The following is a 24458-nucleotide window of genomic DNA, read 5'->3' as shown; positions in this document are numbered from 1 at the left end:
GGACTATGGGAGATATCAATTAAATCAATTTCTCAGACTGGCATCAAAAATACACACAGAAACAGATGAAACTGAGAAGCGATACCAAGTTTATTACTTCCAGTGATTTCCTATAGCAGCCCAAAGGTGGATGAGTGATAATGTAGTCTTTCTAATGTGAAAAGCTATTGGGTGATAAATATCTCAAATTTCAGGGTATGTTTGGAATAAGTTCAAAGTTTCATCGTTATCCGATTTGTTTATTGTGTCTTGCCAGAGGAGAACCCCTGCAAGAAAGGGGCGAATAAAATCTATTCATTCAAGCCTGGAGGGGAGGTGGCCTGTAATTGGCATATCCATCTCTGCTCTTTTTGTAGCAGGACTTTATTCCAATCGCCACCTCTGTGGGGGATGTGCATTCTACCGAGGGCCATAAAGGTAACTTTTGGGACTCTATAGTTGTGTGCTGAAATCATATGTCTCCCGATCGGTAGGTATGGATTTCCCACCTGCATGCTGTATATGTGTTGGGAGATACGTTTCCAAAATTCCTGCCCGGTTTTCCCCACATAGTATGCACCACACTCGCATTCCATGAGGTATATCACTCCACGTGTACGTTATGGCTGGTTGTTCAGGAATGAAATGTCTCAATTTGGGATCATCCGTAAGGATGTTCCAGTGGCGTTTTACGATCTTTTTGATGGCTAGGTGTTGTCGTGAATATCGCATAATAATGCGAGTGAGACTACATTCGGGGCCTTTGGAAGGTTTTTGTTGAAATAACAGCTGAAATATAGATTGTCCGATTACTTGATTATAAGCTTTTTTGAGACAAGATCAGCTGTATCCCCTTGCTAACAATCGGCACTGAAGCTCTTCAGCTTCTTTTTTAAAAAGAACGTCATTTGAACAATTGCGACGGAGGCGCAGGTATTGTCCATAAGGGATCAAATTTTTAAGTGGTATGGGATGAAAGCTATCCGCGTGAAGAACCGTGTTCCCGGCGGTTCTCTTCCGGAACAGGGTACTAGACAATTTTCTTTCGGAGGTGACAAAAATGGAGACATCCAAAAAAGTGACACTGTGGTGGTCATAGGTCATTGTGAATTTGTGGTTACGATCATTCACATTAATCAGATTAAAAAAATCGATCAATTTGGCCTCTGATCCCTGCCAGACGACGAAGACGTCGACGATGTACCTCAGCCACTTAGATATGTGGCTGGTGTACATGACAAGGCCCTCGCTATCCAGGAGGTACCTCTCCCACTCCCCCAGGTACAGGTTGGCATAGGAAGGGGCACAGCATGTGCCCATAGCCACGCCCTGCACCTGGAGGTAGTGGGAGTTTTTGAAGCAGAAGTGGTTGTGAGTTTTTTGTCAGGTGATGGAGAGCCTTGTTTGCCTCACATGAGAGGTTAGGGGGGTTTAAATTAACCCCAATTCAAGCCCCTTAACCTCTCACGTGAGGAAAACAAGGCTCTCCATTCACCTGACAAAAAACTCTAAAATTGTAATAAAACCCTCTGACAAAGGGGGTAATGTGGTCATCATGAACAATGACGACTACATCTCAATGTGCCTGAATATCTTGGAGAACAGGGAATGGTACAAACCAATTTCAGCCCTTAACATCAACCAATATAATTCCATCTTTTATAATTTGGTTGATCGTGCATTTCACACAGGCGCAATCTCCAAGAACATTTATGAATTCATCAGGACTCCACACCCCAGGGTAGCCACCTTCTATAGTCTACCCAAGATTCATAAAAATTCCACCAAGCTAACTGGACGCCCCATTGTCTCCGGCAATGGGGCTATATCTGAAAACTTAAGCCACGTCATCGATGCCCATCTCCAACCTTTTGTTTTGTCACTGCCATCATTCGTCAAGGACACGATTCAGTTCTTACAATTGATTAACGATCTACAAATACCAGTTGATGCTATTTTGGTTACGATCGATGTTGAAGCCCTGTACAGCAGCATCCCCCACTCTCTGGGTTTATCTGCTGTGCAGAGGGCTCTCCAACAATACTCACAATATGATTCGGCATTGAATGATTTCATTTTAAGGGGCTTACAGTACATACTAAATCACAACCACTTCTGCTTCAACAACTCCCACTACCTCCAGGTGCAGGGCGTGGCTATGGGCACATGCTGTGCCCCTTCCTACGCCAACCTGTACCTGGGGGAGTGGGAGAGGTCCCTCCTGGACGGCGAGGGCCTCGTCATGTACACCAGCCACATATTTAAGTGGCTGAGGTACATAGACAACGTCTTCGTCGTCTGGGAAGGATTTGAGGCCAAACTGAACGATTTTTTGAATCTGATTAACGTGAATGATCATAACCTCAAATTCACAATGACCTATGACCACCACAGTGTCACTTTTTTGGATGTCTCCATTTTTGTCACCTCCGAAAGAAGGTTGTCTAGTACCCTGTTTCCCGGAAGAGAACCGCCAGGAACACTGTTCTTCACGCGGATAGCTTTCATCCCATACCACTTAAAAATTCGATCCCTTATGGACAATACCTGCGCCTCCATCGCAATTGTTCTGATTACGTTCTTTTAAAAAAAGAAGCTGAAGAGCTTCAGTGCCAATTGTTAGCAAGGGGATACAGCCGATCTTGTCTCAAAAAAGCTTATAATCAAGTAATCGGACAATCTAGATTTCAGCTGTTATTTCAACAAAAACCTTCCAAAGGCCCCGAATGCAATCTCACTTGCATTATTATGCGATATTCACGACAACACCTAGCCATCAAAAAGATCGTAAAACGCCACTGAAACATCCTTATGGATGATCCCAAATTGAGACATTTCATTCCTGAACAACCAGTCATAAACGTACAAAAGAGCCAGGTCACTAAAGGATAAACTGGTCCAGAGCGAATACAAGAATGAGACCAGGAGACACAAACATTGTCCCGTAGTTGACTCCTTCCCATGTGGACATTGCTCTTACTGCTCATTTATTAAAAAAGAAAAAACTCCTGTCCTCCCCAATGGAAATGCATTCACACCTACGCATTTCGTAAATTGCCACAAACGTGGAGTGATATACCTCATGGAATGCGAGTGTGGTGCATACTATGTGGGGAAAACCAGGCAGGAATTTTGGAAATGTATCTCCCAACACATATACAGCATGCAGGTGGGAAATCCATACCTACCGATCGGGAGACGTGATTTCAGCACACAACTATAGAGTCCCAAAAGTTACCTTTATGGCCCTCGGTAGAATGCACATCCCCCACAGAGGTGGCGATTGGAATAAAGTCCTGCTACAAAAAGAGCAGAGATGCTCCCCTCCAGGCTTGAATGAATAGATTTCATTCGCCCCTTTCTTGCAGGGGTTCTCCTCTGGCAAGACACAATAAACAAATCAGATAACGATGAAACTTTGAACTTATTCCAAACATACCTTGAAATTTGGTTCTATGTGAGACATTTATCACCCAATAGTTTTTCACATTAGAAAGACTACATTATCACTCATCCACTTTTGGGCTGCTATAGGAAATCACTGGAAGTAATAAACTTGGTATCGCTTCTCAGTTTAATCTGTTTCTGTGTGTATTTTTGATGTCAGTCTGAGAAATTGATTTAAATGATATCTCCCATAGTCCATCCCTGCTTTGCGTATATGTTGTTACCAGCAATGAGATTCGATTGTGTATAACATTTCCAGCTATGTGGTCTACCATCTGTCAATTTGTATAGTTGAATATAACATATAGGAGCCTGTCTCTCCTGTTCAGGAACTACCACATACTCTTAGTGGGACATCCCTTTAAACAAAAAGCCAGTTCACAGTTCTCCTCTTTTGCGTTCACCATGATAAATCATATCATGGTTTATTAACTATGTTAATATTTATTTTTTCATTGTAGAAATGGCAACCTGTAATACAGTACATGCCCCAGGGTCGAACAAAGATCACTTATAATCCATATGGGAGTTGACCTTTTAGTTATTGCTCAAAGGTAAGGGGTGTGGGTCCTCTTTTTTCCCCTTCCCTCTCTCCCTCCCTTTCTCTGACTCTACATGGCCGGTGGCATCCGTCTGGTGGGCGGGGTCATGTCGTATTTGCCTTCCTGGCAGGGTAAGAGGGATGGCGCAAGGGCCCTGCGCCTCCTTGATGCACCCACCAGGCGGCGGCACCTCTTCCCCGCCCTCGGCTGTCTGGGAGTATTTTCTGTGTGACCCCTTGCAAGGCGAGCCGACTCGATGCTTGCTCCCTGGGGGGTTGGCTTACCTGTCTGTAGAGTAAAGGAGGAAAGGGAGGGGACAACTCCCCTATATTACGGCTACCTACAATCATTGGAAGCAACTTGCTTGGTAACTATGTAACATGTGAAGATGTTCACAAATTCAATGTATTTGTATATTTTACTATTTATGTTGTTTTAAAAGATTGTGATACATGCTTACATTTTTGCAGCTGTTAACCATTTGTCCTCTGAAGAAGACCCACTGGGGTCGAAACGTGTCAACACATCAATAACCAATTTTGCTCTTGTTGCTTTGGATATACTGTACTGTATACTGTTGCCGGCTCTTTGATAATTTTTGTACAACAGTTCATGTCTTGACTTTTAATGTCAGAAGTCAATATTTTTATAACCTTTGTACTAAATAAATGTGATCATCCCATTGTTTTTTTTTAATCTTATATCATTGGCTGCATTAAAGCCCCGCTCAGGGTTTTTTTTTCGTTTTTCTTATGCATCTTTTGGGGTGCGCAGCCCTTTTATTCATATCTCTCTGAGTGTCTTCTCCTTTTCATGCTTTGGCAATGCTAACATGTATGTGGTCCTGCCAATAAAGCTTATTTGAATTTGAGAGAGAGAGCGAGAGAGAGAGAGCGCGAGAGGGGAGCGCGAGACAGGGGAGCGCGACAGAGAGAGGGGAGCGAGGGAGAGAGCGAGAGGGGGAGCGAGGGAGAGAGCGAGAGGGGGAGCGAGGGAGAGAGCGAGAGGGGGAGCGAGGGGGAGCGAGAGAGAGAGAGGGGGAGCGAGAGAGCGAGAGGGGGAGCGAGAGAGCGAGAGGGGGAGCGAGAGAGAGAGAGGGGGAGCGAGAGAGAGAGAGGGGGAGCGAGAGAGAGAGAGGGGGAGCGAGAGAGAGAGGGGGAGCGAGAGAGAGAGAGGGGGAGCGAGAGAGAGAGAGGGGGAGCGAGAGAGAGAGAGGGGGAGCGAGAGAGAGAGAGGGGGAGCGAGAGAGAGAGAGGGGGAGCGAGAGAGAGAGAGGGGGAGCGAGAGAGAGAGAGGGGGAGCGAGAGAGAGAGGGGGAGCGAGAGAGAGAGAGGGGGAGCGCGAAAGAGGGGGGGAGCGCGAAAGAGAGGGGGAGCGAGGGAGAGAGAGGAAAGCGAGAGAGCGAGAGAAAGCAAGAGAGAGGAGAGAGAGTGGGGGCGAGAGGGAGGGAGGGGGGGGAGCGAGAGAGAGAGAGGGGGGGAGCGAGAGAGAGAGGGGGGGAGCGAGAGAGAGAGAGGGGGAGCGCGAGAGAGAGAGGGGGAGCGCGAGAGAGAGAGGGGGAGCGCGAGAGAGAGAGAGGGGGAGCGCGAGAGAGAGGGGGAGCGCGAGAGAGAGGGGGAGCGAGAGAGAGAGAGAGAGAGAGGGGGGGAGCGCGAGAGAGAGAGAGGGGGAGCGCGAGAGAGAGAGAGGGGGAGCGCGAGAGAGAGAGAGAGAGGGGGGGAGCACGAGAGAGAGAGAGGGGGAGCGCGAGAGAGAGAGAGGGGGAGCGCGAGAGAGAGAGAGAGAGAGAGAGAGAGGGGGAGCGAGAGAGAGAGAGGGGGAGCGCGAGAGAGAGAGAGAGAGGGAGAGCGCGAGAGAGAGGGGGAGCGCGAGAGAGAGGGGGAGCGCGAAAGAGAGGGGGAGCGCGAAAGAGAGGGGGAGCGCGAAAGAGAGGGGGAGCGCGAAAGAGAGGGGGAGCGCGAAAGAGAGGGGGAGCGCGAAAGAGAGGGGGAGCGAGAGAGAGGAAAGCAAGAGAGAGGAGAGCGAGAGAGGGGGCGAGAGAGGGGGCGAGAGGGAGGGAGGGGGGCGAGAGGGAGGGAGGGGGGAGGGAGGGGGGAGGGAGGGGGGAGCGAGACAGAGAGAGGGGAGCGAGACAGAGAGGGGAGCGCGAAAGCGAGGAAAGCAAGAGAGGAGAGCGAGAGAGGGGGGCGAGAGGGGGCGAGAGAGAGGGGGAGCGAAAGAGAGAGAGAGCGAAAGAGAGAGAGAGCGAAAGAGAGAGAGAGCGAAAGAGAGAGAGAGCGGAAGAGAGAGGGGGCGCGAAAGAGAGAGGGGGCGCGAAAGAGAGAGAGGAGGCGCGAAAGAGAGAGAGGGGGAGCGAAAGAGAGAGAGGGGGAGCGAAAGAGAGAGAGGGGGAGCGCGAAAGAGAGAGAGGGGGAGCGCGAAAGAGAGAGAGGGGGAGCGCGAAAGAGGGGGAGCGCGAGAGAGGGGGAGCGCGAGAGAGGGGGAGCGCGAGAGAGGGGGAGCGCGAGAGAGGGGGAGCGCGAAGGATAGAGCGAGAGAGAGGAAAGCAAGAGAGAGCGAGAGAGAGGAAAGCAAGAGAGAGGAGAGCGAGAGGAAAGCAAGAGAGAGGAGAGCGAGAGGAAAGCAAGAGAGAGGAGAGCGAGAGGAAAGCAAGAGAGAGGAGAGCGAGAGGAAAGCAAGAGAGAGGAGAGCGAGAGGAAAGCAAGAGAGAGGAGAGCGAGAGGAAAGCAAGAGAGAGGAGAGCGAGAGGAAAGCAAGAGAGAGGAGAGCGAGAGAAGGGGGCGAGAGGGAGGGAGGGAGGGGGGAGGGAGGGGGGAGCGAGACAGAGAGAGGGGAGCGAGACAGAGAGAGGGGAGCGAGACAGAGAGAGGGGAGCGAGACAGAGAGAGGGGAGCGAGACAGAGAGCGAGAGAGAGGGGAGCAAGAGAGAGAGCGAGAGAGAGGAAAGCAAGAGAGAGAGCGAGAGAGAGGAAAGCAAGAGAGAGAGCGAGAGAGAGGAAAGCAAGAGAGAGAGCGAGAGAGAGGAAAGCAAGAGAGAGAGCGAGAGAGAGGAAAGCAAGAGAGAGAGCGAGAGAGAGGAAAGCAAGAGAGGGGCGAGAGGGAGGGGGCGAGAGGGAAGGAGGGGGGCGAGAGAGGGGGGAGCGAGAGAGAGAGAGGGGGGAGCGAGAGAGAGAGAGGGGGGAGCGAGAGAGAGAGAGGGGGGAGCGAGAGAGAGAGAGGGGGGAGCGAGAGAGAGAGAGGGGGGAGCGAGAGAGAGAGAGGGGGGAGCGAGAGAGAGAGAGGGGGGAGCGAGAGAGAGAGGGGGGGGAGGGCGAAAGAGAGGGGGAGGGCGAAAGAGAGGGGGAGGGCGAAAGAGAGGGGGAGGGCGAAAGAGAGGGGGAGGGCGAAAGAGGGGGAGGGCGAAAGAGGGGGAGGGCGAAAGAGGGGGAGGTCGAGGGAGAGAGCGAGAGAGAGGAAAGCAAGAGAGAGCGAGAGAGAGGAAAGCAAGAGAGAGGAGAGCGAGAGAGAGGAAAGCAAGAGAGAGGAGAGCGAGAGAGGGGGGCGAGAGGGAGGGGGGCGAGAGGGAGGGAGGGGGGAGCGAGACAGAGAGAGGGGAGCGAGACAGAGAGAGGGGAGCGAGACAGAGAGAGGGGAGCGAGACAGAGAGAGGGGAGCGAGGGAGAGAGCGAGAGAGAGGAAAGCAAGAGAGAGAGCAAGAGAGAGGAAAGCAAGAGAGAGAGCGAGAGAGAGGAAAGCAAGAGAGGAGAGCGAGAGACGGAAAGCAAGAGAGGAGAGCAAGAGAGAGGGGCGAGAGGGAGGGGGCGAGAGGGAAGGAGGGGGGCAAGAGAGGGGGAGCGAGAGAGGGGGAGCGAGAGAGAGAGAGGGGGGAGCGAGAGAGAGAGAGGGGGGAGCGAGAGAGAAAGAGGGGGGAGCGAAAGAGAGAGAGGGGGAGCGAGAGAGAGAGAGAGAGGGGGAGCGAGAGAGAGAGAGGGGGGAGCGAGAGAGAAAGAGGGGGGAGCGAAAGAGAGAGAGGGGGAGCGAGAGAGAGAGAGGGGGAGCGCGAGAGAGAGAGGGGGAGCGCGAGAGAGAGGGGGAGCGCGAGAGAGAGGGGGAGCGCGAGAGAGAGGGGGAGCGCGAAAGAGAGGGGGAGCGCGAAAGAGGGGGGAGCGAGGGAGAGAGCGAGAGAGAGGAAAGCAAGAGAGCGAGAGAGGAGAGCGAGAGAGGGGGGCGAGAGGGAGGCGAGAGAGAGAGAGGGGGAGGGCGAAAGAGAGGGGGAGGGCGAAAGAGAGGGGGAGGGCGAAAGAGAGGGGGAGGGCGAAAGAGAGGGGGAGGGCGAAAGAGGGGGAGGGCGAAAGAGGGGGAGGGCGAAAGAGGGGGAGGGCGAAAGAGGGGGAGGTCGAGGGAGAGAGCGAGAGAGAGGAAAGCAAGAGAGAGCGAGAGAGAGGAAAGCAAGAGAGAGCGAGAGAGAGGAAAGCAAGAGAGAGGAGAGCGAGAGAGAGGAAAGCAAGAGAGAGGAGAGCGAGAGAGGGGGGCGAGAGGGAGGGGGGTGAGAGGGAGGGAGGGGGGAGCGAGACAGAGAGAGGGGAGCGAGACAGAGAGAGGGGAGCGAGACAGAGAGAGGGGAGCGAGACAGAGAGAGGGGAGCGAGACAGAGAGAGGGGAGAGAGCGAGGGGAGCGAGGGAGAGAGCGAGAGAGAGGAAAGCAAGAGAGAGCAAGAGAGAGGAAAGCAAGAGAGAGAGCGAGAGAGAGGAAAGCAAGAGAGGAGAGCGAGAGACGGAAAGCAAGAGAGGAGAGCAAGAGAGAGGGGCGAGAGGGAGGGGGCGAGAGGGAAGGAGGGGGGCAAGAGAGGGGGGAGCGAGAGAGAGAGAGGGGGGAGCGAGAGAGAAAGAGGGGGGAGCGAAAGAGAGAGAGGGGGAGCGAGAGAGAGAGAGGGGGAGCGAGAGAGAGAGAGGGGGGAGCGAGAGAGAAAGAGGGGGGAGCGAAAGAGAGAGAGGGGGGAGCGAGAGAGAGAGAGGGGGAGCGCGAGAGAGAGAGAGGGGGAGCGCGAGAGAGAGAGGGGGAGCGCGAGAGAGAGAGGGGGAGCGCGAGAGAGAGGGGGAGCGCGAGAGAGAGGGGGAGCGCGAGAGAGAGGGGGAGCGCGAAAGAGAGGGGGAGCGCGAAAGAGAGGGGGAGCGCGAAAGAGGGGGGAGCGAGGGAGAGAGCGAGAGAGAGGAAAGCAAGAGAGCGAGAGAGGGGGGCGAGAGGGAGGCGAGAGAGAGAGAGGGGGAGGGCGAAAGAGAGGGGGAGGGCGAAAGAGAGGGGGAGGGCGAAAGAGAGGGGGAGGGCGAAAGAGAGGGGGAGCGCGAAAGAGAGGGGGAGCGCGAAAGAGAGGGGGAGCGCGAAAGAGGGGGAGCGCGAAAGAGGGGGGAGCGAGGGAGAGAGCGAGAGAGAGGAAAGCAAGAGAGCGAGAGAGGGGGGTGAGAGGGAGGCGAGAGAGAGAGAGGGGGAGCGCGAGAGAGAGGGGGAGCGCGAGAGAGAGGGGGAGCGCGAGAGAGAGGGGGAGCGCGAGAGAGAGGGGGAGCGCGAGAGAGAGGGGGGAGCGCGAAAGAGAGGGGGAGCGCGAAAGAGAGGGGGAGCGCGAAAGAGGGGGGGCGCGAAAGAGAGGGGGAGCGCGAAAGAGGGGGGGAGCGCGAAAGAGGGGGGGAGCGAGGGAGAGAGCGAGAGAGAGGAAAGCAAGAGAGCGAGAGAGGGGGGCGAGAGGGAGGCGGGCGAGAGGGAGGCGAGAGAGAGAGAGGGGGAGGGCGAAAGAGAGGGGGAGGGCGAAAGAGGGGGAGTGCGAAAGAGAGGGGGAGGGCGAAAGAGGGGGAGCGCGAAAGAGAGGAAAGCAAGAGAGCGAGAGAGGGGGGCGAGAGGGAGGCGAGAGAGAGAGAGGGGGAGGGCGAAAGAGAGGGGGAGGGCGAAAGAGAGGGGGAGGGCGAAAGAGAGGGGGAGGGCGAAAGAGAGGGGGAGGGCGAAAGAGAGGGGGAGGGCGAAAGAGAGGGGGAGGGCGAAAGAGAGGGGGAGGGCGAAAGAGAGGGAGAGAGAGGAAAGCAAGAGAGAGCAAGAGAGGAAAGCAAGAGAGAGGGGGGCGAGAGAGAGAGAGACAGGGGAGAGAGAGGGGAGAGAGAGACAGGGGAGAGAGAGAGGGGAGAGAGAGACAGGGGAGAGAGAGACAGGGGAGAGAGAGACAGGGGAGAGAGAGAGGGGGGGAGAGGGAGAGAGAGAGGGGGAGAGAGAGAGGGAGAGAGAGGGGGAGAGAGAGAGGGAGAGAGAGAGGGAGAGAGAGAGGGGGAGAGAGAGGGGGAGAGAGAGGGGGAGAGAGAGGGGGAGAGAGAGAGGGGGAGAGAGAGAGAGAGAGAGAGAGAGAGAGAGAGAGAGAGAGAGGGAGAGGGAGAGGGAGAGGGAGAGGGAGAGAGAGAGGAGAAAGAGGAGCAAGAGAGAGGAGAGAGAGGAGCGTGAGGGAGAGGAGCAAGAAAGAGGAGAGAGAGGGAGAGAGGGAGAGAGGGAGAGAGGGAGAGAGGGAGAGAGGGAGAGAGGGAGAGAGGGAGAGAGGGAGAGAGAGAGAGGAGCAAGAGAGCGCAAGATCACATGCGAGTGCAGGAGCATCCACTCCTAGCTACTTCTGACTGTCCAGCGGCAGCCTTGAGGCCGCACTTTACACGTCTATGCCAGATCCAGCCATGCAGCAACAAGGGTTGTCGCTGGACCGCATTTCCCCTTGAGCAGTACTCTACCGAGGCCACTTTCCATTATCAAGAGTCATTGGGACTGGTGAGTGGGCACTTGACCATTCTGATACTACAAGAGAGACTGCATGCAGACACCATTGGCTTGTTCTTTTGCCCAAGCCTGTAGGACCTGGTGCTACGTGTATTTTTTGTGGAGCAGCAACAGCATTCCTTTGCACAGGACACTACAAGTACACTTTGCTACACACTGTTAAAGACATCACTAGGCTATTTCACCTTCTCCTGTCTCTTTCTTCTGAGAGACTACAACATATATCTCCCCCCCCCATATTAAGGGATTAACCATTTGACTACTGGGCACTTAAACCTCCTTCCTAACCAGACCAATTTTCAGCTTTCGGTGGTCTCACATTTTGAATGACAGTTACTCAGTCATTCAACACTGTACCCATATGACATTTTTGTGTTTTTTTCACACAAATAGAGCTTTCTTTTGGTGGTATTTAATCACCGTTGGGTGTTTAATTTTTTGCGCTATAAAAGAAAAAAAGACTGAAAATTTTGTAAAAAAATGAATTTTTCTTTGTTTTGGTTATAAAATTTAGCAAATTAGTAATTTTTCTTCATAAATTTTGGCCAAAATTTATACTGCTACATATCTTTGGTAAAAATAAGTACAAATTGGTGTATATTATTTGGTCTTTGTTAAAGTTATAAAGTCCACAAGCTATGGTGCCAATATCTGAAAATTGATCACATCTGAAGTGCTAACGGTCTATCTAATTTCTTGAGACCCTAACATGCCAGAAACGTACAAATACCCCCCAAATGACACCTTTTTGGAAAGAAGACATTCCAAGGTATTTAGAAAGATGCATGGTGAGTTTTTGAAGTTGTCATTTTTTCCCACAATTCTTTGCAAAATCAAGACTTTTTTTTCTTTTTTCTTCACTAAATTGTTATATTAGCAGGTTATTTCACACACACAGCATAAGCATACCACAAATGACACCCCAAAACACATTCTGCTATTACTCCCAAGTATGGCGATACCACATGTGAGACTTTTACACAGCGTGGCCACATACAAAGGCCCAACATGCAGGGAGCACCTTCAGGTCAATTCTAACATTTCTCCATTTCTTTTTAACACAAAGTTGTCCATTTATACAATATTTCTAACACATAGCATGAACATACCAAAACTGAAACCCAAAATAGATTCTCCTAATCCTCCTGAGTACGGCGATACCACATGTGTGAGACTTCCACAGCCTAGCTACAGAGGCAGAGTACAGCCGAGTATTGTTGAGCATGGCCGAGCATGGCTGGGTATCGCTGAGTATGAATGGATATGGCCAGGTATGGCAGAGTATGGCCAAGTATGGCAGGCTATTGCAGAGTATGGCAGGCTATTGCAGAGTACGGCAGAGTAATACAGAGTATGGCTAAGCATGGAGGGATGGCTGAGCATGGATGGATGTCTGGATGTGACTGCAATTGTCACAGAGCAGCGCTCTGGGCAATACAGATCCAGCCCACATCACTGCTGCCACCGATCTCTCCCCCCTCCTCTCACAGTGTACCAATAGGTACACAGAGGGGAGAGAGGAACCGCCGGTTTGTTTATAAGTGATCGTCTGTCATTTGACGAAGCGATCATGTGGTAAACGGCCTCTATTAGCAGCCATTAACAGTGATCCGTGATGCGGACCCGGCGGTCACGGATGTTCTCAGGTGCGCACCCCAGGGGGATTCTGAGAGGACGTCACTGTACGCCCTCCCAGAGTTATGCAACCGCCCTGTAGCCGTCATTCGGCTATGGGCCGGTTGGCAGGTGTTTAGAGCAGTTAGTGCCATAAGGACAAGTATCTTTGTCTAGCACACTATTTGTAGATTGAGTGGGTTTACATACTCAAGGGTTTAAAAGATTTCATCAGTTTAAGAACTGTATTGTAACTTTATCTTATCTGGCCTGTGGAGTTGAGGCACAGGAGGGAGAGGTTTGACATCAGAAAGGTAATCCCTTTGCCTTCCTCCTGCCTGTTCACATAGGTTCCCATCCAAACAGAGAATTATGTGAGTAGTCTTTACAGTATATCCTGCAATCAGTTACTGTTTTTGTTATACTGTCTTATATCACTGTTATCATTTGCTCTAGTGAAACTTTTTCAAGGGCTAAGCTTGTTACTAGCATCTAAGGTTTCCAACTTTTCAATAAACAAGACTCAACTATTTCACTTAAATTGTGTAGGTGTCTCTAATTATCCTGATTATCACCAAAAATGTCTGAACACAGGGTGTCGGAGGACTTGCAATGTCCGGGCAACCAGTGGAGTACAGATTCAGTAAGCGGCCCCTACGAGTGTAGTGCTACACAGGCAGAGCTTTTTGGCCTTTCCCCCTAAAAAGGTAGTATTAATACTGGCTTCATTAGTAGCACATTCTTCTGTTGGTATCCCCCAGTACTCCATTCAGCAGCCAAAAGCAAGGTAAATACCTGATATGTCTGGATTCCTAGCAAGGGGAAGCATGTGGCTCACTCCCCTTCCTCCCATGTGACAGTACTGATGGACCACTCGGGGCTCTCCATTCTCTCTCTCTCCACATGACATAGCCAAGTGCCCAAATCCTGTGTGATCTCCAAGCCACAACTTGAGCTTATATAAGGCCTCCTCACTTTGGCCCCAGTAGTCAGAGGATTTGGGGGAATAAAAGAAATGTAATTACAGTATGTGGATTTGGCTTTGAATTGAATTTGCTGCTTTGCCTCGCATGGCCTAAACAGTTAACAGTTAAACATGGACACAAACAACTTTTGTCAGTACCCAATCTGTCAGGAATCACAACGCTGGTGATGGGCATAGCAAACATGCTGCATTTTTTGCAGTGCAGTGGATGACATCACATGCCACCACACTACAGCCCAACTAACACACTGCTGTCCACAAACTTTAATGAAATGTTACATTGTTTAAAAATAGTAGTAAACCGTGCAATGAGCTGAAACCTGTATCTGGACCCCCCTTCCCTCTCCTACCTGAGGATATGGGTAGTTTAGCATTGCCATGGGGGACATGGACCAATCCAAAAAATATAATTTTAGATATGGTTTAGCAGGGAGAAGGTATTTTAACCACTTCAGCCCAAGAAGGATTTGCCCCCTTAAAGACCAGGCCATTTTTTGCAATACAGCACTGCGTCGCTTTAACTGACAATTGCGTCGTCCTGTGACAACAAAATTGACATCCTTTTTTTCCCACAAATAGAGCTTTCTTTTGGTAGTATTTGATCAGTGCTGCGGTTTTTATTGTTTGAGCTATAAACAAAGAGCGACAATTTTGAAAAAAAATAAAATAATCTTTACTTTTTGCTATAATACATATCCAAAGAAAAAAAAAAATCTAAAAAAACAAAATGTATTCATCAGTTTAGGCCAATCTGTATTCTTCTATATCCTTTTGGTAAAAATCGCAATAGGCGTATATTGATTGGTTTGCGCAAAAATTATAGCGTCTACAAAATAGGGGATAGATTTATGGCATTTTTATTAATATTTTATTTTTTTACTAGTAATGGCAGTGATCTGCGATTTTTAGCGGGATTTCGACATTGCGGTGGACAGATTGGACACTTGACACTTTTTTGGGACCATTGATTTTTACACAAAGATCAGTGCTATAAATAGCCACTGATTACTGTATAAATGTCACTGGCAGGAAAGGGGTTAACACTAGGGGCAATCAAGGGGTTAAATGTGTTCCCTAGGTGTATTATTGAAGCCTCCAGAAGAAGAGGGGAAGCAATGAAATTTGCAGCCCAGAGCAGACCCAACCAATCATATACTTAGTGGCAGTAGTAATACTGCCAACTAAATGAATGCCCTCCACCTGTGACAACCAAAAGGTTTGGGAGGGTGGTAGAGCTGGCCAAATATGGCCATTTAGTTCTCCTGTTTGGCAAACTGTAAACAGCTTGGGTTCAGGTCGAAATTCATGGTTGACCTGAACCCAAAGCTCATCCCTACCGAGCACCTGTTAACATGTTTTGTATATGTGACCAATATGCTTTCTTCAAGGAGTTTATGCTGCAAACTAGAATTACACTAAGGAAATCTTTTCTGGAGAATCTTCACCTTGAGAGACTGTCGTTGCCTGTAACAACTGTAGCAGTACAGAGTTTAAAAGGTCTGACCCCAACACACCTCCGTAGTTTCCAAAAAGCTTAGGTACCACTACAACTAAACAGATGACCCACAGAAAGGAGCTACTTAAACATCAAAATATCAAATTTCATGTACATCTTATAAATTTAGCAGCTTTGTGGGAATAGAGCTATAAATGAGAAACCGCTAAAGAAAGTGTTGAAGCTGGTAACAGCCATAGTTCATCCTGCTCATCTATAGAAAGGTCAACAAAATTGTGAACAAAACAGAGGCTGCTGGGAAATGCAGCTATATAACTAGATTTTACAGCACAATATGATCATATTTCTGTCATAAGCACAAAAAAAAAAAAAAAAAAAAAAAAGATAGATGCAGCTTAAGAGTTTTTGTGCCAGAACACAATAATCCACTGTATATAAAAGAAAAATGAGATGAACGTTTTCATAGAGCAACTTGAAAAAACCTAAATAAGATGTTCAGCACTTGGCAGCATAAAGCATTTCTGAAAAAAAAAAAAAAAAAAAAAAAAAAAACAACTACAAAGTATATTCAGATTTACACAATCCATGGTCTGAAGAGTGGTACAAACGGTGGCAGCTGGTGCTCAAAATTTTTTTTGGGGGGGGCGCAAACAAACTGAAAAATACTGACCCCCCCTATCAATTGCAGCCTCACTGTTCCCATCAAATGCAGCCAATTGTGCCAATCAAATGCAGCCACTTGTGCCCATCATATGCAGCCACTTGTGCCCATTAAATGCAGCCAGGCACGTCCCCCGGCTCGGCTATCACTTCACTAACCCCCCCCCCCGCGGCAGGTCCGGCGGCACTTACCGCTCGTGTGGCGGGGCTCTGCTCCTCGGCGGCTCTCCTCCTGGTGGGAAGTGGCGGCTCCCGTGTCCGCTCAGCTCCTCAGGCTTCCTCCGCCGTGTCTCCTCTTCCGCCAAAGCATTAGGCAATAGGATCGCCTAATGCTTTGGCCAATCGGGAGACAGGTCTCACTGACCTGCTTGCTGATTGGTAGGGAGGAATGTTAGTGTGAAAATAGCGAAAATTAATTTGCTATGCCACACAACAGGGTGGGATCGGGATGCAGTGCTCAGCGCCCCGAGCCCACCCTATTTTGAATCCTATTAGAGCCTCTGCTTCAAAATACACACCCCCTGCCTATCCCCGCCATAGTATTTCATATGTCCGGCATCCTGGAAGGTGGCCGGACACATGAATAGGGAGGGCGGTGCCCGTGCACCCACGATGCAGGGGCTGGCACTGGGTACAAGATACAGTACATTTATGTACGCAAGGTCAGAATGTTTGTCATCTCTGTTGCAATTATCTTTGGGTTGTCCTGAGGCACTCGTGGGCGCCACAAACCTTAGGCAACTGTACAACCATTTCAAGGAAAACTGTATTAAGTGAACCATGGGAGTCAATGTTGCTAATCTAGTTCTAAAAACTCCATTTGCCTGGCTATCCCTGCCAGGCACAGTAACTGAGTTACTGACATGAAAGAAATATGCATCCTGTAAAGTCAGATTGAGGAAGGGGGAGACACATAGGAAGTGCCAACCTGAGTGTAGTATATAAGATATGATTCATTAGCAAAGTAAGTAATGCACTTACAGGAAATAGCATAAAAACAGCTCATCTGTAAATGGTGGTGTCTGCAGGTGTAGATTGGCATCCAAAACGAGCGTCCACGGATCTGGCAGATGACTGGGGGAGCCTAAATCCGTCCTGTGGCCACCAGGAAGTCAGACTGGGCCGCCATGGAGTGCAGGGAAATGACATCACCAGGAAGCAGAGAGACACCAGGGGAGAAACAACTGAATAAAAGGAGCATCAGCTCCTTCTACAGGCCTGTACAGTCAAAACTTCTGATCTCTTGTTTTAAGTCCAACACTCATACTAATGAAGCAAGGTGGTCAGCATGACAGCCAGACTACTAGCATTTTCAAAGAGATCAGCATAACAACAAAATAACATTTATTTTTAAAGGTTTCTTTTAAAATAGAATACATTTTTATGGCTAGTATGGCTGTGTATTATACCAGTGTAAAACAGAATTATAAATTTTATATATATAAAATTACACACACACACCATATATACATACATACACTACATGGATGCCACCCTTTTACCATTTACAGTATATTCAGGGTCTGTATACAGCAGGGACGTGACGTGCGGTGAGGTCCATGGCTGGTGAGGCACTGGCTAATATCAGAGTCAGATACACACAGGTTACATACGCCATGAACGTTAGAGCGTGAGCAATAATTCTAGCACTAGACCTCTGTAAGTCTAAACAGGTAACCTCTAAAAATTTTTTAAAGCGTTGACTATGCAGATTCTGAAATTTGGCGCCATCCCACAAGTGTGCACAATTTTAAAGTGTGACATGTTAGGTATTTTACATTATACAAACAAAATTGGGCTAACTTTAGTTTTTTTTAATTATTCATGAAACAGTTTCTTTCCAAAAAAAAGAGTTTGAAAAATTGATGCGCAAATACTGTGTAACATAAAAAGTTACTAATGACAGCCATTTTATTCCCTAGGGTGTCTGCTAAAACACATATATTTATATACAGTATCTTGCAAAAGTGAGTACACCCCTCACATTTTTGTAAATATTTTATTATATCTTTTCATGTGACAACACTGAAGAAATGACACTTTGCTACAAATTAAAGTAGTGAGTGTACAGCTTGTATAACAGTGTAAATCTGCTGTCCCCTCAAAATAACTCAACACACGGCCATTAATGTCGAAACCGCTGGCAACAAAAGTGATTACACCCCCTAAGTGAAAATGTCCAAATTAGGCCCAAAGTGTCAATATTTTGAGTAGCCACCATTTTCAAGCACTGCCTTAACCCTCTTGGGCATGGAGTTCACCAGAGCTTCACAGGTTGCCACTGGAGTCCTCTTCCACTACTCCATGACGACATCATGGAGCAGGTGGATGTTAGAGACCTTGCGCCCCTCCACCTTCCATTTGAGGATGCCCCACAGATGCTCAATAGGGTTTACGTCTGGAGACATGCTTAGCCATTCCATCACCTTTACCCTCAGCTTCATTAGCAAGGCAGTGGTCGTCTTGGAGGTGTGTTTGGGCCAATATCATGTTGGAATACTGCCCTGTGGCCCAGTCTCCGAAGGAAGGGGATCATGCTCTGCTTCAGTATGTCACCGTACATGTTGGCTATCATGGTTCCCTTAATGAACTGTAGCTCCCCAGAGTCAGCAGCACTCATGCAGCCCCTGACCATGACACTCCCACCACCATGCTTAACTGTAGGCAAGATACACTTGTCTTTGTACTCCTCACCTGGTTGCTGCAACACACGCTTGACACCATCTGAACCAAATAAGTTTATCTTGGTCTCATCAGACCATGTCCTTAGTCTGCTTGTCTTCAGCAACCTGTTTGCGGGCTTTCTTGTGCATCATCATTTTTAGAAGTGGCTTCTTTCTGGGACGACAGCCATGCAGACCAAATTGATGCAGTGTGCGGCGTATGATCTGAGCACTGACAGGCTAACCCCCCACCCCTTCAACCTCTGCAGCAATGCTAGTAGCACTCTTTCGTCTATTTCCCAAAGACAACCTCTGGATAGGACGCTGAGCATGTGCACTCAACTTCTTTGGTCGACCATGGCCTGTTAAACCGCTGTATGGTTTTGGCCACCGTGCTGCAGCTCAGTTTCAGGGTCTTGGCAATCTTCTTATAGCCTAGGCCATATTTATGTAGAGCAACAATTGTTTTTTTCAGATCCTCAGAGAGTTCTTTGCCATGAGGTGCCATGTTGAACTTCTAGTGACCAGTATGAAAGAGATAACACCAAATTTAACACACCTGCTCCCCATTCACACCTGAGACCTTGTAACACTAATGAGTCACATGACACCGGGGAGGGAAAATGGCTAATTTAGGCCCAATTTGGACATTTTCAGTTAGGGGTGTACTCACTCTTGTTGCCAGTGGTTTAGACATTAATGGCCGTGTGTTGAGTTATTTTGAGGGGAGAGCAAATTTACACTGTTATACAAGCTGTACACTCACTAGTTTACATTGTAGCAAAGTGTCATTTCTTCATTGTTGTCACATGAAAAGATATAATAAAATATTTACAAAAAATGTGAGGGTGTACTCACTTTTGTGAGATACTGAATATATATATATATATATATATATATATATATATATATATATATATATATATATTTATTATCTTTGGGGGTTCTGAGTAATTTTCTAGCAAATAAACAAATAATTATATATTTTGAAGGTAATTTACTATATTTATAAAAACCGTACTCAAGTAGGTGGCTTAACGGACAAAAATTACTGAAGTTTAAAGTTAGAACTTCAAACCAGTAATATCACAGTAGATAAATAATAAATCATCATCTTATAACATATAAACATAATATATGATTTAGCTTGTACCTTTTCAGCAGCAGCAGATTCTCATTCCTCCTCTTAACTGTGAGAAAAACATGGGATTATGGGTAAATATTATACCCATAAACCCATATTTTCCCCCCCTTAGTTAAGAGGGCTGGGCTGAAAGGGAGCATATTTCTTTTAACCACATGGCCCCTTCTATGACACTGCAATGAGAGACGTGCCTCCACTGCAGCATTTTTATTGGACAGCTGAAGCCAATGGTGCTTTGCTATTGGTCCAAGACTCCAAGCTATCCATTGAGCTCAGTCCCTGATATACAGTGCAATGCCTATTAGTCTTCTCAGTCTAAAGGCTTCTAAAAGCTACCAAAATGCTACTAAAGGCTGGCACAAAAATGCCATTATCAGCATTTTATTCTAGCTTTTTTTTAAAAAAAAATGCTAGTGTGCATGGAGCCTTAAAGTGTTACTAATACCACAACAGTAAAATCATTCTGTATATGCAGTAAAGCATGCTATACTCACTGTGGAACCTAAGGGGTTAATCCTCTGCATTGTGTAAAAAGGCTGTTTGATCCTGTATGCACAGAAACTTCCAAGGACTCCAAAACAGGTCCAGATAAGAGTCTGTGGAGTCAGGCTGCACATGCTCAGTTTGGTGTGTATCGCTAGAGTTTTTTTTTTTCCTGGGAGAGTGCATGTGATCCACGCAGGGCCAATCAGCACTGTCCAGACAGAGGGTCAAGGGTCCTGTATTCTGATAGGACAGCTCAGTGCAGTATGAAAGCTCCTCCTACAAGCTTTAACCAGGCACTGATAGAACTCACAAAACTGCTATATACTGCTGATGAGAAAAGAAATTGAGCAGTTTATATTTACTAAACTGATTGCATTCCCATGTTCCGTGTACTGTGGGAGACCAGATGTAGTGAATGCAGGGTCTGGGTTTAGTAACACTTTAATGTAAACAGGCTCTTTATGTTGCTAACTGATCTTCTAATCAAGTCAGTCATTTAGCAGGAACTTTAGCTGTATTGCTTAGATGCAGACAGGCACTAGAAGGGGAATGTTCAAAATTGCACTACAGTTTCCATTTAAGCAAAGCCACTAATCAAGTCCACAGTGACAAAGTAACCACACCCAAGGCGTGAGTACTACCAACTAAGCATATGGCCAATATATCAGAGCAACCTTGCCAGATAGAAGACAGCAGCAAGGAATTACTAATATTAAAGCTGAACTCTGGGATAAGAAAATATTATTGCAATACAAAAAGCAAGTGTATATTTACTTGAATATTGGCGTGCTTTGTGCATTTCTTCCAGATCTGTGCAGTAATCCAGTGCGAAATTGCCTCTGTGCAGGAGCTTCCTGTAATAAAGGCCAATCACTGCTGCCATCTCTCCTTGTGCAGGGTGCCTGGTCTGGTCTCCCCCCCAATCTGTAGTTTTCTGCTGGCATCATGTAGTGGGTGGAGCCTTAGCCTCTCCCACAGCACTGCTCTCTGCACAGGGTATATAATGTAGATATACCTCTCTCCTAGTTGGGATGCTAGGCAAGTTTAGTTTTTGGCTCCTTCTGTATTCGAGGGAGCCGTGATGGTTTGGTTTGTTCAGAGTTTCACAGACTGGGAGAGTTATTGCTTCCTCCTGCCCCTAAAAGTAGTTTCTATAGCTTAGGGAGGGAGTCTGAATATTGATTAGGGCCTAGCCAATCCCTGGGGAGGTGTGCCCAGATGGTGGCTGGGGAAGCTGATAGTCTGAAGCTCTGGAGAGATGGTCTTCCCAAGCAAGGAGAACTTTCCAGCCCTCTGAGGCAAACCTTGGATTGTGCTGCTGCTCTCTGAGGTCTTGGGGCAGGAAAATTTGAAGGGACCTGGAACTCTCTGCAGGACTTCAACAAAGGGATCTGGTCTTGAGAAGGATATTTTCACTACTGGGAGGTGTCTGAAGAAAGCCAGAAGGTGGCAGCTGTCTTAGGCACTTGTGAGTAATGACCCTGTACTGATTCCTGGTGACTGTGCGCTTTTGGCATACAAGTGCTAGACATTGCTCTGACTGAGACCGTTCTCATAGGGTCTCAGATACTTGGCATTCCCCTGTCATCAATAGGATTCAGGACTGAGTAGGGTTGCCACCTTTTCTTCAAACCTGAACATTTTAGTGGCACATGGCAATTTTTGTTGTTGGTGTAGTGTACACTATACGATTATTAGACTTTGGCCACATTTAAGCAAAATAAGGAGCGTAATAATGCGGCGAATGGTGGGTGTGGCCAAATTGTGTTAACAGTGGGAGGTGCTTAAAGTAGCCCACCATACCTACAGCACCCCTTACTATATACTGCACCTCAAAGCAGCACAACTTTCCACCGATCGCCTAAAGTAGACAACCCTACCTACAGCAACCCACACTATCCACACCACACCAAAGTGGCCCATTCTATATACACCAATCAGTCCATCATACCCAAGCCACCCCAAAGTGGACCACACAGCACCAGAAAGAGGACCCACACTACTCCTGGCACCCCAAAGTAGTCCAGCCCACCTAGGACACCCCAAACTTCCCCCCGATTTAGTATCTCACCCTACTGCTGCCAGTACACAGCTAATCACCCCACACCAGGCACCCCACAGGAAGCAGTGCTGTGTCTATCATACCTCTGTAATACCCCTTTAACACAGGCCCAGCAGACCCCCACAGCCCAAGTCAGTCCCCCTTTCCCACTCATCTGACACATGCACTGTATATCCAGCAGTGTCTGTAGCATGTCAGGCTCTAACCTGATGTGCAGAGAAGCAAAAGGTGGATGACTCTCGGTCTCCAGGGGGGAGAAGTGTCGGGCTCCCTGCTCTCCCTACTCTGCCAGCAACTATCACCATCCCCATGACAGCACAGGTCCTGCCAGGGCCAGCGGGATGGACGGGTGGGGGGGGGGGGGCAGTAGTCAGGTGGACAGAAGGGTGTACAGTGAGAAGACTTCTGTAGGCTTCTCCTATGTGTTACAAGTGATTGGCAGCACTTTCTGCTCCTTCTGTTGAGCTCCTGAGAAGCCAGACAATTTTGTTAGCACAGGGGGCTTACAGACAGGAAGAGGAGGGGTCCTTTAGCTGCTGGTGGTGTGTCCTAAAAGGTGCCTGCCATTTTTGGGCACTTAAAGCCTTGATGTGTAAACTCTGAACATCAGAGAGGGGAATAGAAGCAGCAACAGTAAGCAGAGAAGTGCAGGCACTGTGTGATCACTGGACTGGGGATAGAGATGAAGGGCAGACACATTGGTGGCAGGCACCGTGGACGTCTATCTACCCATGAAGTATTTTAAAGAATTTATTAGGCCAAGCATAGCCTAAAAGGAGAAATGATTGGCAAATGTACTTATGTAAACAATCAATAAGATAATATAATAATAAAATAATAACAACATAATAAATGTTACTCAGAGATATGGTTTAACACCTGCAGTTTTCTAACAGTAATTATTATACAGGAATTACTGTTGTGCTCATAAGTTTACATACCATGGCAGAATTTATGATTTCTTGCCCATTTTCCAGACAATATGAATGATAAGCAAAAAACTTTTCTCACTCATGGTTAGTGTTTGGCTTAAGCCATTTATTATCAATCAACTGTGTTTACTCTTTTTAAAATCCTAATCACAACAAACTACCCAAATGACCCTGATCAGAAGTTTGTGAGTGTGGCGCTGTCCCAAAGTTGCAGAAGAAATGTCTGCATATATACAGTTTTATCAAAAGTGTCACGTGATAAAACTGTATATATGCAGACATTTCTTCTGCAACTTTGGGACAGCGCCACACTCACACACTTTTCTTTTTTCACTTTTTCCGCTCATTCCACCCCCTGTGGAGTCAGCGTATGTGAGGGCAGCAGTCTATCAATTTAGGAATATACTTCCCACCTAGGCTTCTAATTACACCCATTAGCGCGGACTCCCTATTTCCTCTGATCAGAAGTTTACATACCCCAGTCCTTAATACCGTGTATTGCCCCCTGTAACATCAATGACAGCTTGAAGTCTTTTGTGGTATTTGTGGATGAGGCTCTTTGTCTTCTCAGATGGTAGAACTGCCCAATCCTCTTGGCAAAAAGCCTCCAGGTCCTGTAAATTATTGGGCTGTCTTGCATGAACTGCACGTTTGAGATCTCCCCAGAGTGGTTTAATGATATTGAGGTCAGGAGACTGAGATGGCCACTCCAGAACCTTCACTTTATTCTGCTGTAGCCAATGACAGATCCACTTGGCCTTGTGTTTTGGATCAAAGGGCAGTACGGTGGTGTATTGGTTAGCACTTTCACCTAGCAGCAATAGGGTCGCTGGTTCAAATCCTGACCAAGACACCATCTGCCTGGAGTTTGCATGTTCTCCCTGTGCCTGCGTGGGTTTCCTCCGGGTACTCCGGTTTCCTCCCACACTCCAAAGACATGCTGGTAGGTTAATTAGACCCCGTTGAAAAAAATTGGCCAAATATGTGCATATTGTATGTGTATGTTTGTAAGCATGTCGGGACCCCACGGGGTAAAGGACCGCACTATACCGCAGATGGACACCGGCGGCAAAAAGCGCCCTGAGGCGATTCAGTTTGCATAGGTAGTGCTATACAAGTCACTCATTCATTCATCATTGTCACATTGGAATGTCCAAGTACACCCCATGCTCAGCTTCCTGGCTGATGAATGTAAAATGTTCTTCCAGTTTTTTTGGATAACATACTGCATTCATCTTGCCATCAATTTTGACCAAATTTCCTTTGCCTTTGTCGCTTACACATCCCCAAAACATTAGCGATCCACCTCCGTGTTTCACAGTAGGAATGGTGTACCTTTCATCGTAGGCCTTGTTGACTTCTCTCCAAATGTAGCTTTATGGTTGTGGCCAAAAAGCTCAATTTTGGTCTCGTCACTCCAAATGACTTTGTGCCAGAAGGTTTGAGGCTTGTCTGTGCTGTTTGGTGTATTGTAAGTGGGATACTTTGTGGCATTTGTGTAGTAATGGCTTTCTTCTTCAACCATGCAGCCTATCTTTCTTCAAGTGCCTCCTTAATGTGCATCTTGAAATAGCCACACCACATGTTTTCAGAGAGTCCTTTATTTCACCTGTAGGTACTTGTGGGTTTTTCTTTGTATCCTGAACTATTTTCCTGGCAATTGTGGCTGAAATATTAGTTGGTCTACCTGACCGTGGTTTGGTTTCAACA

The 24458-nt window shown here is 48.0% G+C and overlaps 1 protein-coding gene across 2 annotated transcripts in view; it reads right to left on the bottom strand.

The window, feature by feature from the left end:
• Positions 1 to 24458, bottom strand: part of LOC141139992 (elongin-A-like) — a 210424-nt gene that overhangs the window by 24676 nt on the left and 161290 nt on the right. The window contains exon 1 of one of the 2 annotated variants that reach the window (XR_012243877.1): positions 16443 to 16619. The exons of the other annotated variant lie outside the window; for it this stretch is intronic. The gene's annotated coding sequence lies outside the window, so the exon portion shown is untranslated. Of the gene's footprint in view, positions 1 to 16442; positions 16620 to 24458 lie in introns of those variants that run through there. 2 annotated transcript variants of the gene reach the window in all.

Source organism: Aquarana catesbeiana, linkage group LG04 (genome assembly GCF_042186555.1).
Source record: "Aquarana catesbeiana isolate 2022-GZ linkage group LG04, ASM4218655v1, whole genome shotgun sequence".
NCBI lineage: Eukaryota > Metazoa > Chordata > Amphibia > Anura > Ranidae > Aquarana > Aquarana catesbeiana.
The sequence above is the reverse complement of the archived record's forward strand: the minus strand, read 5'-3'. Positions and strand labels throughout refer to the sequence as shown.